The following is a 15380-nucleotide window of genomic DNA, read 5'->3' on the forward strand; positions in this document are numbered from 1 at the left end:
ATGTGGTTTCTGTTTGTTTACGGTTTGTATGAATAATTAGTAATGGAAATTTCCTTTCCCAATTTCATATATCAATTTTTATTTTCCGGAATAACTTAGCTCTGCTCCTGTAGTAACACATATTCCACAACACCTGAAATGCTTGTTTAATATTGTATGAACACCGGAGGCAATAATAAGTATTTCATTTCTGGATTTTTTTTTTTCCTCTGAGATTTACAAAAGGTGTAGTCTCTCCCTTCCACCTGGAGATCCTAAGATGTCAATGGTTATCCCATTTATTTAACACTCATCTCTGCTTATACAAAAGGACTAGTTCTACACTCACAGTCTGTATTGACTGCTTCTCACTAAACCATGCTTCTCTGTTTTGAGGTATTACATTCACTATAGCAGTTTTCTAAATCTGGAGGACCTCAAATCATACTTCACTGTTTGGTTGAGGCCCACGAAAGCTTCCACAGTTGACAGCCAAGCTAAATAAGGTGCCACTGAGGCACTGCACTTTCACCCACGGAGCAAGGAGGGGGGAAAGAAATGAGACAGAAGGTGATCCCATGGGTCAGGTGTACCCCGATGTGGGGTTTGCTATGGATCTGGCTGTATGTACGTGACATCAACCATTTCATAACCTCCCTATCTCAGTGTCTTCAGCCGCAGGATCAGCTTAATGAAATTGACCAGCCGGCGCTGGTGCATTCGACCTCTGCGCCACGAGATACAATTGGTGAGCGCCGCTTTTTTTGTTGGGCTCTGGCCAGTTCTTCGGGCAGCCGGGGGTGTCTGTCGGGAGCCCCCCGGCCGGTTCCCGGGAGGGATGCCCGGGAGGAGTCCCGGGGTGCCGGGGTCCTCCTCGGCCGCTCTCCGTGGTGCTGCAGCCGCCGCCCGCGGTGCCTCCTGCGGGAGGGCAGGATCCCCTTCCCCGGGAGCACGGCCGGCCGTGCCGCTAACTCCTCCCTTCGGATGCAAGGGCTGCACCGCCACAAGCCGTCCTCTCGCCGCCCCCCCTCCTTCTCCGTTCTCCCGTTTCGACAGAGCGAGCGGGCTTGCTCTGCCTGCGCGGCGGCAGCTGCCCACCGCGGACCCCGTGGGCTTGGGGCGGGTGCTTTAATTTTGGCAGGACCTGCCCGCCGCCCTTCCCGGATAAACTTGGGCCGGCGCCCCCCGGCACCGCGTTTTGGGGCTGGTGGGCTCCCGGCTGCCTGCGGGGATGCCCAGGTAAGAGCCGGGGCTGCCCCACGGCGCGGGGAGGGGAAGGGGCGGCAGGAGGAGGAGGGGGAAGGTGCTGCCAGGAAAGTAGCTCAGGAGGCTCGTTTCCCTCGGAAGAGACAGGGCAGGGCGGGGAGCGATGGGGGCGAAACAGCTGCCGGGACAGGGCGGGTGGCATCTGGCGCCTTGTGCACCCCGTTGGGGTGCTCTGCGCTTCCCTTCGTGGTAAAGCTCGGGGAGGAATTGGTCAAGTGCTCGTCTGAAGAGGGGCAGTAGGAGTTTTGGTCGTTCGTCTCGTTTTAAGGACAGTTCAGTGCGTAAAAACGCCAAAGTCTTTTATTTTAAATTACGGATTACAATATACAAAACAGATTAGCTCATAAAAGGTATTAGAGTGCAGTATGTAAATTGGAAATTGCTGACTTCCTTTATTAGTCTGGGACTAGCATGGTATATTCAATTATGTTGATGTTAATAGTAAGAAAAAGTTAGGCAATAAAAATAGTTGTAATTAGCTTTGGGGAAAGTAATACAAATGCAAATGACCTTGATGGTACTTCAGCATAGGCTTGTTTCACCACAGAAAACCTAACCTTGTAAATTCAGGCTCTCTGCAAACAACATGGCAGGAACCTTTCATTTTCAGTCTCCATAACTTTGGATAATGTTTCCTATGGATAAGAGGAAAGGTATCCATTGCAAACATACCTTTATAGGTAAAGAATTTATGGTCAAGAAGGAACATTAATACTCAAGATGGAAACTTACATAGGCCTTTAGGATTGCAGAAATAATCTCTTAATTTAACGGTAAAATCTTGGGTCAAGAATAGCCAGGGTACCGGCTGTAAATCCAGGGAAATAACTATCCTGCAAGACAAAGATACGGCTCATTACTTAAAGTTGTTGATACTGGGTCATTTATTTCAGATTTGACCTACAATATGTATAGTTAATGAATTAAAATACTCGTGGAAAATCAACTGTATTTTATTCCTAACATAATGGAGATTAATGGAAGTTAATTGTTGAGCTACATGTCACATATTACATTCCAGGCACTCGTGTATGACTGGTATGTGTTACACTCTGTTTCTTAGGCATTTTGATGCAGCTGGAGATAGCAAGTGTACAGGTGGTTGCTTTTGGTCACTACACACAGTATAACCCAGAAGTACAAAGGCAAATTTATGAAAGGGATTGACTCACTTGTCTCATGTCTCATTCTGGGCAGTGAGAAGTAGGCGTACTCTACTGCAGATCAAGCTCAATGCTAGTAGAAGGTGTTTGCCCATCCAAGACTCCATATAAAACATGTCAGAGAAATAAGAATGATCCATAGAGATACAGTATTTTCATAAGGACATTGATGTAACTAACAGTTACAATGTATGTTGAATGTCTTCCTTAGCATTAAAAACCTATGTGCAGCTGAAGTCTCTTACTATTAAAGAAAGCACAAAACAACAGGCTTACAGGTTTATTTTTAATTAACATGCAGAAATTAGATGTACATGTGTGTTTTTCTTCTCTTAAATAACCTTTACATGTTTGTAGAGGACTGCCACCTGATCTACCTGTTGCTCAAACTCCTGACATATTATTTAGTGTACTGTTCTCTGAGAATTGATGAATTTCAGTTACACAACTTTTTTTGACTTCAGAGTGAATGAGATGTATCTGCACTGAAGTCAGTAGAACTCTCCAAATTAACACAGAGAAAAATGTCTATACTGATGATTCCTTTATTCTATAATTCCTAAATTAAACAGGTTATAAAGAAACTTCAGAATAATTGTGGAAAACGACAGCAACAACAACAACAAAAACAATCCTTTATCTAATCACATGTAGAAATCATAAGGAAAAGAAATAACTTGATGGATTACTCTATTTCTTGATAAGGTTTTACTAAACTAGACTAGGATTAAGTTTACATTTCTGATATAAATATTTTTGCAAGTTCAAGTACTAGGTGGGTGCTATTACTTTCTTTTGTCCTTAATTGATTACTTCTTATATGTGCTAAAATTAACACAGTTTCAGGACTGAGAGGTCATCAGGCTCTTTTTCAAGTAACAGTTGAAATTGCCTAATGTACCTATAAAACAGGAAGCCAAGTCATCTGTTTAAAGAATGTTTTGAGCTGGTGTTTTCCTTTGTCTAGTTGAGTAGTGGAGAAAAGGTTTATCTGACATCAATCCCCTTGGAATATTTGGGTTTTTCTGTGGAAGAACTGATCTTAATGAATGTGGGAAATAGATTAATGGTTTAGCTCATTGAAAATGCTTAGGAATACCTACAGATCAGGGGCTTAGTCATTTAATTGTGTAGCTGGAGTAGTTGGAGGGTCTAAACCCTGTTCCAGGGTCAGCTAGAAATCATGAAGAACAACAAATGACCACTTATGAAGCCTCTACTGATGAAATATTTTGTGAGAAGGAGAAAGTAGTCTGCACCTTTGGAAATAACTGGAGCCTGCACACCTACTTATCCGAATATCATAGTTGCAGTATTTAATTAATCTCTAATATCCTACTAATGCATATTTGCATATTTAACTTACTTTACCTTTAGAGAAAAGTACTTTACAAAGAAGAGTAGCAGTCTTTATGAAAGAGAGACAAGAAATGTGGCTGCAACTGGAGCCAAGGTGGAAGTCACCTATACTGGACAACATGGAAAAGTGTAACTGAACACTAGGGGGTTAAATTTAGGTGCAAGGGAAAACTAATGCTAATATTAGCCCAAAATAAATTCAGTGAAGGTGTCAAAATGAGCTATTGCTTTTATTACACTGTACTGATGCTCAAGCATTGATTTCTTTTTCTTTTTTTTTTTTTTTTTTTTTCCTTTCATTTTTTCCTCTTTTATCTGCTGGCCTTCTCTCAATCAACTGAATTTCTTAATCAGCTCTACCTGGCACCTCACAGTTTCATGGGGTTTGATTCAGATCATGGCTGGGCCTCTAGAATTTAGGATGCTATGGCAAAACCATGGTATTAAATTCAGAGTAGATTACGTTGATTTTCAGTGTAATGTTTTCTCCCATTCTTACCAGTTTAAACAATGATGTGGACAGCTTCTAAAACCCAAGGCCTCCAAGAATGGTTAAGTTTTTATTTTAAACATAAGGCAAATGTCCCCCAGAAACAGATCTAAACCAATGGCTGCAGAACATTTCCTTCCCTGTCCACTCCATAAACAAGATGTTTCTGTCACAGAAATAGAAATAGCTAGAGACTAGAATTAGATATATAAAATTATAAAATGCTGGATGAGAGATAGATCTAATATGCCAAATTCTGTGGAATCCTGTTCAGGAAAAAAAAAAAAAAAAAAAAAAGCGCTTTGTGGCTCACACACAGCAAGCATCTGGCCTTAGAGATAGATGTTCTTAGTTCTGAAGTTTCAAGTCTTTTAAATCATTAGTTTTAACATTGTTATGCATAGGAAAGTCATTCAAAGAATTTCTAGAGGATTTTAAAATTTATTAGCTACCATGCTTTTTACCCTTAACAAGCCCAGACGGCTAAACTTTGGAGTTTTATCCTTTAGAAAGATGTGCAATTCCAAGAAATACTGAAAACTGCTAGACTGCTCTCAAAACACTTTTTGGTAAATTATGCACTTTGTGAATACATGAAGGTATGATATTACTGGTATGGGTGGAACATTAACTATCTTATTCCACTGGGGTTTAGAGCTACTTGGATTTTACATACCAATGTAACAGGAAAAAAATAACCAATTGTTCCTATCTCTGTTCGTGCTTCCATTCAAAAAATTACATGAATTTTTGACTATTCCCATTCTTCAATTTTACTCTGTCCTGGAATTTTTTTCAAGTCTGTCAAGATGATTTTAGGCAGGGGGATATACAAGTGTTATTATGCCAACATTAATTGATAATAATGTAAAAAACATATAGTAAGTTATGAAGTCATGATCAAATCTCTTCACTGGAATGTATTCAGCAGTTCAGCTTACAATTTTTCTAAACAGTTGTGCAACATTATTATGTCCATTTATAACTGTAAGAAAAAAAAAATGGAGAAGGAAAAACCAGTAGGGACTAAACTTGCTCTCAGGCAGATTTGATAATAACAACATATCAAACAGTACAACTGAGGCTTAATTATTCATACTTTTGTATTGTGAAAGGTGGCAGACTTTGATGAACCTTGTCAGACTTTACCACACTACTTTTATGAAGCTGAGCTGATCCACAAATCAGACTGCCATCTCCAATCCCTTAGGTACACTCTATTACAACCTGCAAGTCTGACTACTGCAGGAGACCGAACAATTCATTTCTGCAGCCCTGTTCCCATGTTGGGAAGCTGTAGTGTGGCTCTGTTTCTGTGCTCCCAGGAATGAGCAGGGCTGCAAGGTTTCCCAAGCAAGTTCTAGCAACAATTTACCATTTCTATTTGTGTATGACATATCCCAATATCTGAGAGTCGTTTCTAGTCATTAAATAGACTTTATGGCACTCGTGTACATTGTCACTATGCCCATTGATCTGATGGGGGTAGGGATTTTTTTCCTTATGTGCTCTGGCTGAGTGAGATGAAAGAGTGTACCCCCAAAATTCTTGATTTCCCTTGTAAAATTCCACCTCCAAAGACACGAAATTAGAGCTTATTATCTGAGCCATAGTAATTGCACATCATCCTAAGCAGCAAAGTAAAATTTGTCCATGTACGCATACTTGTTCTGAAACATCTTTGCATCACTTGCGTCACCTTGAGAGTCTTGGAAGTCTAACTTTCAGTCTCACCAAATAAAAAGCCACTAGTGAAGTGTCTCCATGCTGATTTTGCTTTCTTTCTATGATAAGAGACAAAGATATCAGAATAATGGTTCCTCAAGAGGGGCACTTGTGTTCAGGCAGTGCATTTTGTCCTTACTCCTTGTTCTCTGTTTGTTACGGACCTTCATCTTAGAAATGGCTATTTCTCACAATTTTTAGTTCCAACCCTTGGGTATTTTCTCCATGTGCTTCTGAGATCAAAGTTGTTATCAGGTGAATTTAATTTAATATACCTTTCTCTGTGTGATGGGCTGCTATTTCAGTTGGTGCAATGCCACTATTAGTCATCATAAAGAAAATGCATGAAAACAGTCCAAAATATGTGTCAAGCACTTCAGTGTGATGGATGCACAATATATGGCACCATTATTATCACTCAGCAACTTGAAAACTTTTGGTTCTCACATTTTTTCCCTTGCAAACATCATTAACTTGTTCATGGGATCCAATATTTTGTGAAAAACATATTACTCTTCTACTCAGTTTTTCCTCATCCTTCATGCTGTATTGACAGAGCCAGTTATCTGGAATTTCTTAATGCATTGTAAGTTAATTTCTTAGTGTATGAGATTGCAAAGAAAAACAAAACAAATGGTTTTAGGCAACAAAAGTCAATTATATTGATTTCGTTATGTTAATGCAAAAGTAGATTGCATGAATGATTGTAATTAGGCAACTTATGCTTATTGGTCACAGTTTTATTTACTCCTTTCTTTTGTTCTCTTTCATGAATCAGAAACACTTAAAGACTTAAAGACAGTGATAACTGAAAGTGGATATTCTTCTTTTAGATTGATACAAAGCTGATGCACTGTCCTTGTTCAGCAAAGCTTACATCGCTTGGAATACGCTGGGTCAGACTTTGTGTGGTGGTGGGAAACATCTTACAGTTGGTGAAAAATATCTATACAGCCACACAAAGTATGTATGCTCATGTGTAAACTTAGAGCATGGCAAGGACATGCTGGTAAATGGTGTTTTCTGGTGGTAGATGCTATTGATTGGTAATAGGTAATGATAGCTATGTTCCTGTTTCAGCAGGGGGAAAGCAGGGCTGGATACAGTCCAGGGCAGAATGTAGAGGACTAAATGACTTTAGAGTCTTTCTCTCCTGTGCCAAAGCTATTCATGTGATATATTCTAACCATAACCTGTAGGAGACTGTATGCAGGGATGTTTTGAATGTGAAAATTAAGGTTTATAAATAGGCTTGCAAGCAAGACTTCTGCAAGTTTAGTAGAGCTGGCTATTTCAAACTTAACCAAATCCTGTTGATATTGTGTAACATTATACATATATGTTTGAAAGGTTTTTGGTCTTGGAAAAAAAAAAAAAAAAAAGAGGTAAGCCAGATGTTCACACTTCACCATGCAGCATTTCATTTTCTTTCAAGAAAGTACATACCTGATCTAAGAGGCTTCTCATTTTGTTTCTTTGATTTTTTTTTTCCCAAAGTTTAAATACATTGCCCTGCCATTCTTGGCTTCTTAGATTGAATTTTGCTGCAGTTTTCAGAAAGGCTTGAAAATATGAACCCTGGAGGCAGCAACACCAGAAGATAAACAGCAACAACAAAGATTTCTATTTGGTCATTTGTGAAATAGTTTTTTTGAATGGTTGGTGGCAACAGAACCTCTTCTTATAGTTCCAACAACTAGCTTCTCTCTATGGTGATACAATAAAATCCGCTATCAGTTACTATAATTTGAACAACATCAAGAAAAATCTTAAAAGCTAAAGCCATCCAAGAATTAAACTTTCTATTGTTTTTTTTTTTTTTTTTTTTTTTTTTTTTTTTTTTCCTGTTTAGGATGAAGAAAAACAAATCCCAAACTTTTCAATCTTAACGTAGTTGCCATGAGAATCCAGAGTGTGTCACAAAAATGAAACTGAGAATTTCCCATACACAAAATATTCGAAGCTAAATTTGATTTCTTAAGGCTAAATACCTTAAAACATATTGGCCTTCATTCAGGTATCATTAATTCATAGTTACAGTATGCCTGTTGGCCATTTTTATTTCTCTTAGCACTATACATGTATTGTTTTCTTCATAGCATTAATCTGATGGAAAAACAAACAAACAGATTTAAAAAATACTGACATTTTTCACTTTAAATTTTAATCAGAGAGTATAGAGGAATCGATAGTTACTTAGTGTAGTGGTTTAACCCAGGCAGCAGCTTAGCACTGCACAGCTGTTCACTCACCCTCACTCCCCTCCCGTGTGGGATGAGGGAGATAATTGAGGAGAGGCCACCCATAGCTTAGTGGTTGTGCCCCTCACTGTGGGCTGAGGTTATGGGTTTGAGCTGCACCCCACAACAGTCCGCGAACATCTTTATTTTTACTGGTGGAGTCACTCCCTGCCATGCCTGAGAGAAAGCACTGGGGAGACACACCCCAAATAGTGGTGGCCCCCCTGCCCTGTTGCTCTTGGACAGAGGGAGGGGACCTGGGAGATGAAGAGGAATGAAGACAGGTCCCTGCTTGGTGTCACAAGTGAGCTCCCTTCCTACACGCCTTGCTTCTCCACGTGCCCTTACACAATAGGTTTGAGGCCCTGGAGCTCAAGGGACAGGGTGGTGAGGATGTGGGAGAATGTTTGCACATGAGGCTGTCTAGGGCAAGGAAGTCTACTCCACACCTCAAGATTTCCTCCAACAATAAGGAAAGAAGGGTAATGATCGTAGGCGACTCCCTTCTGAGGGGAATAGAGGGCCAGGGACATTACTAGGAAACTTGTAATGAAACTTGAAACTTCCTTGACCTCTCCCCTCTGATTATTACCCACTAGTAATAATTCAGGCTGGCAGCAATGAAATTGCTGAGAGAAGCCCGAAGGGTATCATAAGGGACTTCAGGGGATTGGGGTGGTTACTGGATGGAAGGGGTGCACAGGTGGTGTTTTCCTCTATCCCTTCAGTGGTAGGGAAGGATATTGAATAGACCTGGAAGGCCAGGCTAATTAATGCATGGCTGAGAGGCTGGTGCTGACACAGGAATTTTGGGTTTTACAATCATGGGGAGGTTTACTCAGCACCTGGCCTGATGGCTGCTGATGGGTCCCACCTGTCCCAAAGCAGGAAACAAACTCTAGCCTGGGAGCTGGCAGGGCTCATTGAGAAGGCATTAAACTAGGTATGAAGGGAGATGGGGGATGGAATTAGACTCGATAGAGATGTGCCTGGGGAGCAGTCCCAGGGTTGAGGGTGAGGGCATGACTCAAATGCATCTACACCAATGCATGCAGCATGTACAACAAACAGGAGGCATGGGAAGCCATTGTGAGGCAGGCAAACTATGACCTAGTTGCCATCACTGAAACTTGGTGGGAGCACTCCCATGACTGGAATGCTGTGATGGATGGCTACAAGCTCTTCAGAAGGGACAGGCAACTTAGGAGGGGCGGTGGCTTGGCTCTCTGTATTAGAGAGTATTTTGATGCTGTTGAGATCAGGGTTGGGAATGAAAAGGTAGAGTCCTTGTGGACAAGGATCAGGGGTTGGCCAACAAGGCAGACATCCTGTGGAGGGTCTGTTATAGACTGCCAAACCAGGATGAAGAGATGGATGAGGTGTTCTATAAGCAGCTGGTGGAAGTTGCTCAATTGCCAGTGCTTGCCCTCATGGGGGACTTTAACTTCCCAGACATATGCTGGAAATACAATACAGCCCTGAGGAAGCAGTCTAGAAGGTTCCTGGATTGTGTGGAAGACAGCTTCCTGACTCAGCTGGTTAGTGAGCCTACCAGAGGGGTTACCCTGCTAGACCTGTTCACAAGCAGAGAAGGATTAGTGGAAGATGTGGTGGTACAGAGCTGTCTTTGGCAGGGGACCAGCATGGGTTCATGAAAGGCAGGTCCTGCCTGACCAACCTCATCTCCTTCTATGACCGGGTGACCTGCCTAGTGGATGAGGGAAAGCCTGTTGACATAGTCTACCTAGACTTAAGCAAAGCCTTTGACACAGTCTCCCACAGTATTCTCCTGTAGAAGCTGGCAGTCCATGGCATAGCTAGGTACACTCATTGCTGGGTTAAAAACTGTCTGGACAGCCGGGCCCAAAGAGTGGTGGTGAGCAGAGTGAAATCCAGCTGGTGACTGGTCATCAGTGATGTTCCCTAGGGGTCTGTGTTGGGGCCTATCCTCTTTAATATCTTTATTGGCAATTTGGATGAGGGAATTGAGTGTACCCTCAGTGAGTTTGCAGACGACACCAATTTGGGAGGATGTATTGATCTGCCAGAGGGTAGGAAGGCCCTGCAGAGGGACCTGAACAGGTTGGGTCAATGGGCAGAGGCCAATGGGATGATGTTCAACATGGCTAAGTGCCGGGTCCTGCACTTTGGCCACAACAATCCCATGCAGTGCTACCAGCTTGGGGGAAAGTGCCTGGAAAGCTGTGCAGAGGAGACAGGACGAGGGAGAATGGGCTTAAGTTGAGCCAGGGGAGTTTTAGGTTAGATGTTAGGAAGAACTTCTTTACTGAAAGGGTTGTTAGACATTGGAACAGGCTGCCCAGGGAAGTGGTGGAGTCACCATCCCTGGAAGTCTTCAAAAGACGTTTAGATGTAGAGCTTAGGGATATGGTTTAGTGGGGACTGTTAGTGTTAGGTCAGAGGTTGGACTCGATGATCTTGAGGTCTCTTCCAACCTAGAAATTCTGTGATTCTGTGATATTTACAATAGTGTTTTCTAATTCACTCACCCCTAACTAAGGTAAAAAACACCTTGCCAAACGTTGAAATGCACTGTTTCTTTTTACTAGAGGATTTTTATAAATGAAGTCTCAACTCAATCTGAATTTAGTAATATTTATAAAAGGAATATTTATAATACGTATAAAAGGCAAGTAAACAGCACTGAGTGTGCGGGGAGTCTACGCTCCACCAACACACACACACACGAGCATCAAACATTCTAAATATACAGAATATTGCTTTACATACTAAACCTGAGTATGCCTATACAATCAGAAAAGGTAACAAACAATCTTTTAAGTTCCATGACTTACTAAACTCGAGTACACCTACACATATGTACAATCAGAAAAGGTAACACACAATCCTTGTTCCATGACTTAACAAACAATCCTTTAAGTTCCATGACTTAACAGTCTCCGTTTTCCATTCCTTTTCTTGATTACAAACAAGTCTCCATTTTCCATTCCTTTTGAACAATATGTCTTGCATTAAGTTGTCAAGCAACTCGGTCTTTAGGCCTTATGTATCCCGTTCTTCCCGGATCGAAGAAAAGCATATCCATCTCCTTTTCAAGGCCAATAGGGCCTGGGTCAAAAGGCACATCCAGGTCACCAGGGGGCATAACAGCAAAGGCCTCGATGGCAGTAGAGGTGGGGGGGCTGATGGCGTAGCAGTTGGATCAGTAAAGGAGCCCGCAGCTCCCTCACTGTTTGGCAAAGCACACGTTTCTGACTGTGGTCCCGCATGGCTCTGTAAAGCCTCAGAGACTGCTCGCCAGGTGCCGAGCAATCCCACTGCAACCTTGTCGTTTTTAGTTGCAGAGTCCCACTCCTTGACCTCAATTTGGTCCCATATTTCAGGATCATAAACTGTCCGATTGTTAATAAGGAGAATAAGCTGTAAGGTTACCAGGACAGTCTTTGTTCCTAAGGACGTATGATTCCCCATAATGCGCAACTGCTTCCCAGCAAGGGGCAGTTGTGTGCACGGCTCCGCTTCTCTCAGCTCGAGCTTCTCTCCAGCTCCGGTGCGCCTGTTTCCAGTGACTTTCAGTACAAGCTTCTCTGAGCGGTTTGCCGAGTTTGGCCAAACCTATCTTCATGAGGCGATCAATGTGCCTGTTCTGTCCTGTTCTGCTAGCCTGTTCCTTTTCATTCCTTCTTTTTGCTTCTTTATTGATGACATAACTTCATTATATCGTGTTGCCTTTTTTTTTTTTTTTTTTATCTTGAGGACAGGCTCCCCTCTTATACCCTTCTCCCCACAGCAGTTCTTTTCAAAACAACTTTTCATTGGTCAAACAACTTTGCAAATAACAGCAACAGCAAACACCCAGAAACTTCCATGCCTTAATGATAACAGGATTATCTGGAGTCTTCTTAATTCTGTGTGGGGTCTCAAGGGGGCTTTGGCTCTGTGGGTCCTCAATAATAGTTACATTGGTCGTGTACTACACCGCTCATGACTACACGCTCAGTAACTGAGGCCAGCCGGCACAGCCGCAGCACCCGACCCACTGTTACAGGGGCACCTCGGGCCCTCCCTTCCCCAGGGGTGGCCCGGGGCAGCAGCGCCAGCACTCTGCCCCCGCCGGAGGGGCTGAAGGGCGCTGCGCATTGCCAGGGCCGCGGTGACTCCTCTCTGCCCACCGCGAGCAGGGCGGGGCAGCAGGGCGGGCGTGCTGCTGGAGTGGCAGGGCGTGGGGCTCTGCGCTCAGTATTCATAGGCTCATATAATCATATCGCCCTCAGCCTTAAAAAAGCCTCAGGGAGGGCATTGACTCCCCCAGGCTAGGAAAACACAGGTAATGAATAACTGGCTGAGAGGCTGGTGTTGAGACAAGAACTTTGGGTTCATTGACCACGAGGTAGTTTATTCGACCCCTGCCCTGTTGTCGATGGATGTAACTCACCTGTCTCAATAAGCCCCAATACATTACAGACCAGCAATGACCTAGCTGCTTCCATGTATTATGTGCAGTGGTGGCCTCTGTGGGAAGAATCCAGCAGCTACCTCATGTTAGGCCAGTTTCAGCCGGCTCCAAAAGGGCCCACTGCTGCCCAGAGCCCTGCAGTTTGAGCAGTGCAATTTGTGCCTCTGTGAGAGCACATTCAAGGAAAGGAAAAAATAAAAATAAATAAATAAAAAATTGATGCACAACAGCAGCTGGGAGAGCGAGGAGCAAGAAACCTCCCTGCAGACCCCCAAGGTCAGTGCAGAAGGAGGGCAGGAGGTGCTCCAGGTGCTGGAGCTGAAGCCCCCCCGTGGCCCACAGAGAGACCCATGGTGGAGTAGGTTGTCCCCCCCTGCAGCCCATGATGTGCTATGGCAAAACAGATCTCTACGCTGCAGCCCGTGGAGAGGAGCCCATGCAGGAGGAGGTGATTGGGAGGGCTCTGCTGCCCATGGGGGTTACAAGCTGGAGCAACCCACTCCTGATGGATAGAACCCACAGCACAGACCCACACCTGGAGCAGCTCCCAAAGAGCAGCTGCCCATGGAGAAATCCACACAGGACCAGCCCAGGAAGGTCTGCACCCAGTGGGAGGGACCCCATGCCGGAGCAGGGGAGAGAGTGACCATGAAGGAGAGGTGGGAACAAAGCACCATGGGTCAACTGCAGCCTCCACTCCCAGCCCTCCAGTGCCACTCAGTGAAAAGAAGAGGTGGAAGAGAGTGGATGGGGGAATGTGCCTCCAGCTTGTTTCTGTTTCCCACTGCTCCAGCGCCTAATTCACCGAGACTACCTTTCACCCTTTCATCTTTCACTTCGTCCATCTCCAGCTGTACCCCTCACAGGACTACGGAACCACGGACTGGGACTCCACACTCGCTTCATGCTAAAAGTACGTCTCATTCACACTCCACACAAGAGTCTCCTTGACCCCCCAGGGCAATACAGTAAAGCTTGTCTTACCTTGGTCCGTGACTGGAATAACCTGATCTCTCAACAATTGTGCTTGTGCCTACTGATCTCCCTTCTCCCCAGTGCTTTGCAGAGCCTGTCTTCAGTTTAAGAGTCTCGGTCCTTTGCCAGCCATACTGAGACAACCCACCACCCCCAGTGGGCCTGCTAAAATCAGCGGGGTGCACCTTCCTGTCTGTGGTGGCAATAACTCTCTGGTAGGCGACAAGATCCCAGAGGAGCACACAAATTGTGAGAAAAATCTCAATTTTTTTCAGACAGGATCTTCTGTGAAGCTATTTTATTCATGATTGCAATGGCGGGTGTCCTGCAAATAGGAGCGCACAGTAAAAGTATATCATAACCTTATATTCCCTATTACCCAACACCTGATTCCTCCTGTTTTCTCATTGGCTGAGTACTACAGGTTCACAAACTACTCTATGCTTATTACTATGCCATATACGTACAATTTTATTTGATCAACCATTAATTTCTTCTCTTCCTTTTTTTCTCCTCCTTGTCTCATGACTACAGGGCCTGTGATTTTTTTGGCTTTACTGATTTCATACTGCTCATCCTGTTTTTTCTTAGCTATCCTCCTTATTTTGGGACAGTGGGACCTTCCCCTTACCTGCTGAACATACTCCTCACTGCTGTGCCACTGTCATGCCTGTACAATCACTTTTGGACATGCAAAGATAGTGGAATTTTCCACTGCAAAAACACATTCTACTGTAAAAACACAACTTTGTGCTAAGCACAAAAGCAGTGGCTACCAGTTAGACATGAGAATATGGAATGCTCTACCCCAGCTATAATAGTACTGAAAACCTCTGATGTGATACAGATGTTGCTGCACCATTCTTATGTTGCTTCTGAATTTAAATAGGAAAAATCTTATCATTGCTCTTCATTAAACTGCATAAACAATCCGGATACTGCAGTGAGGACCTCATCGGACAATATCTGGTTCCACAGATGGCCCTCGGAGGGATCTTGTATTTATAATGGACTAGGTAATGCACTAACAGAAATGAGGTTAGAAGATACAGTCTTTGTAACAGGCAACGTAATACCTCAGTGATAAATTTATTTTTAAATGCATCAGATCAAGTTATGCTTTTGGTTATGTGGGTCTAAAGATGCTTGCCTGTGCCAGGGATTTTCATGCATTTAAGGAAGCTCAGAATCTGGCTTCAGGTACGTATATATTTATTCAGTAAAAATGCATTATTATTATTTGTTTATTTTTGCTTTGAATTTGCAAACTGTAATAGGTAAAGTTCTAATATATCATTGTTATTCCTTTAGACAACAGCAAATCCCAATGATTAGAAGATTCCAAATACTTTAAAGGATGTTTTATGTTCATTTATTTTTAGCTTTTATTTTTGGATTGTAATGGAGTCAACAATAAATCTCTGATAACATGAGTGAAAATATCATAGTCTTTCACACCCATACTGCTTCAGCAAAAGCCTTATCTATAACTACTTTCAGACTTTGCTACACTCCTTTGTATGACAGATTTATCCATGTTAGCTGATTTCCTGCCAACTGGCTGCACCTGGCTCACTCTAAATTAGTTACAGCTAATTGTCAACAAATGGCAAGAAGGTACTTTTGCCATTTTCTCTTGGCTGTTTATCTGGCAAATGTAGTTGTATTTTTTTAATTATTTTTTTCTGTATGTGCACAGCTGCAATAAGTTGTGTTGAATTGCTCATTAATTCAGCATATATTTG

The sequence above is a fragment of the Netta rufina genome, assembly GCF_964035555.1.
Source record: "Netta rufina genome assembly, chromosome: 1".
In the NCBI taxonomy this organism is placed as follows: Eukaryota; Metazoa; Chordata; class Aves; order Anseriformes; family Anatidae; genus Netta; species Netta rufina.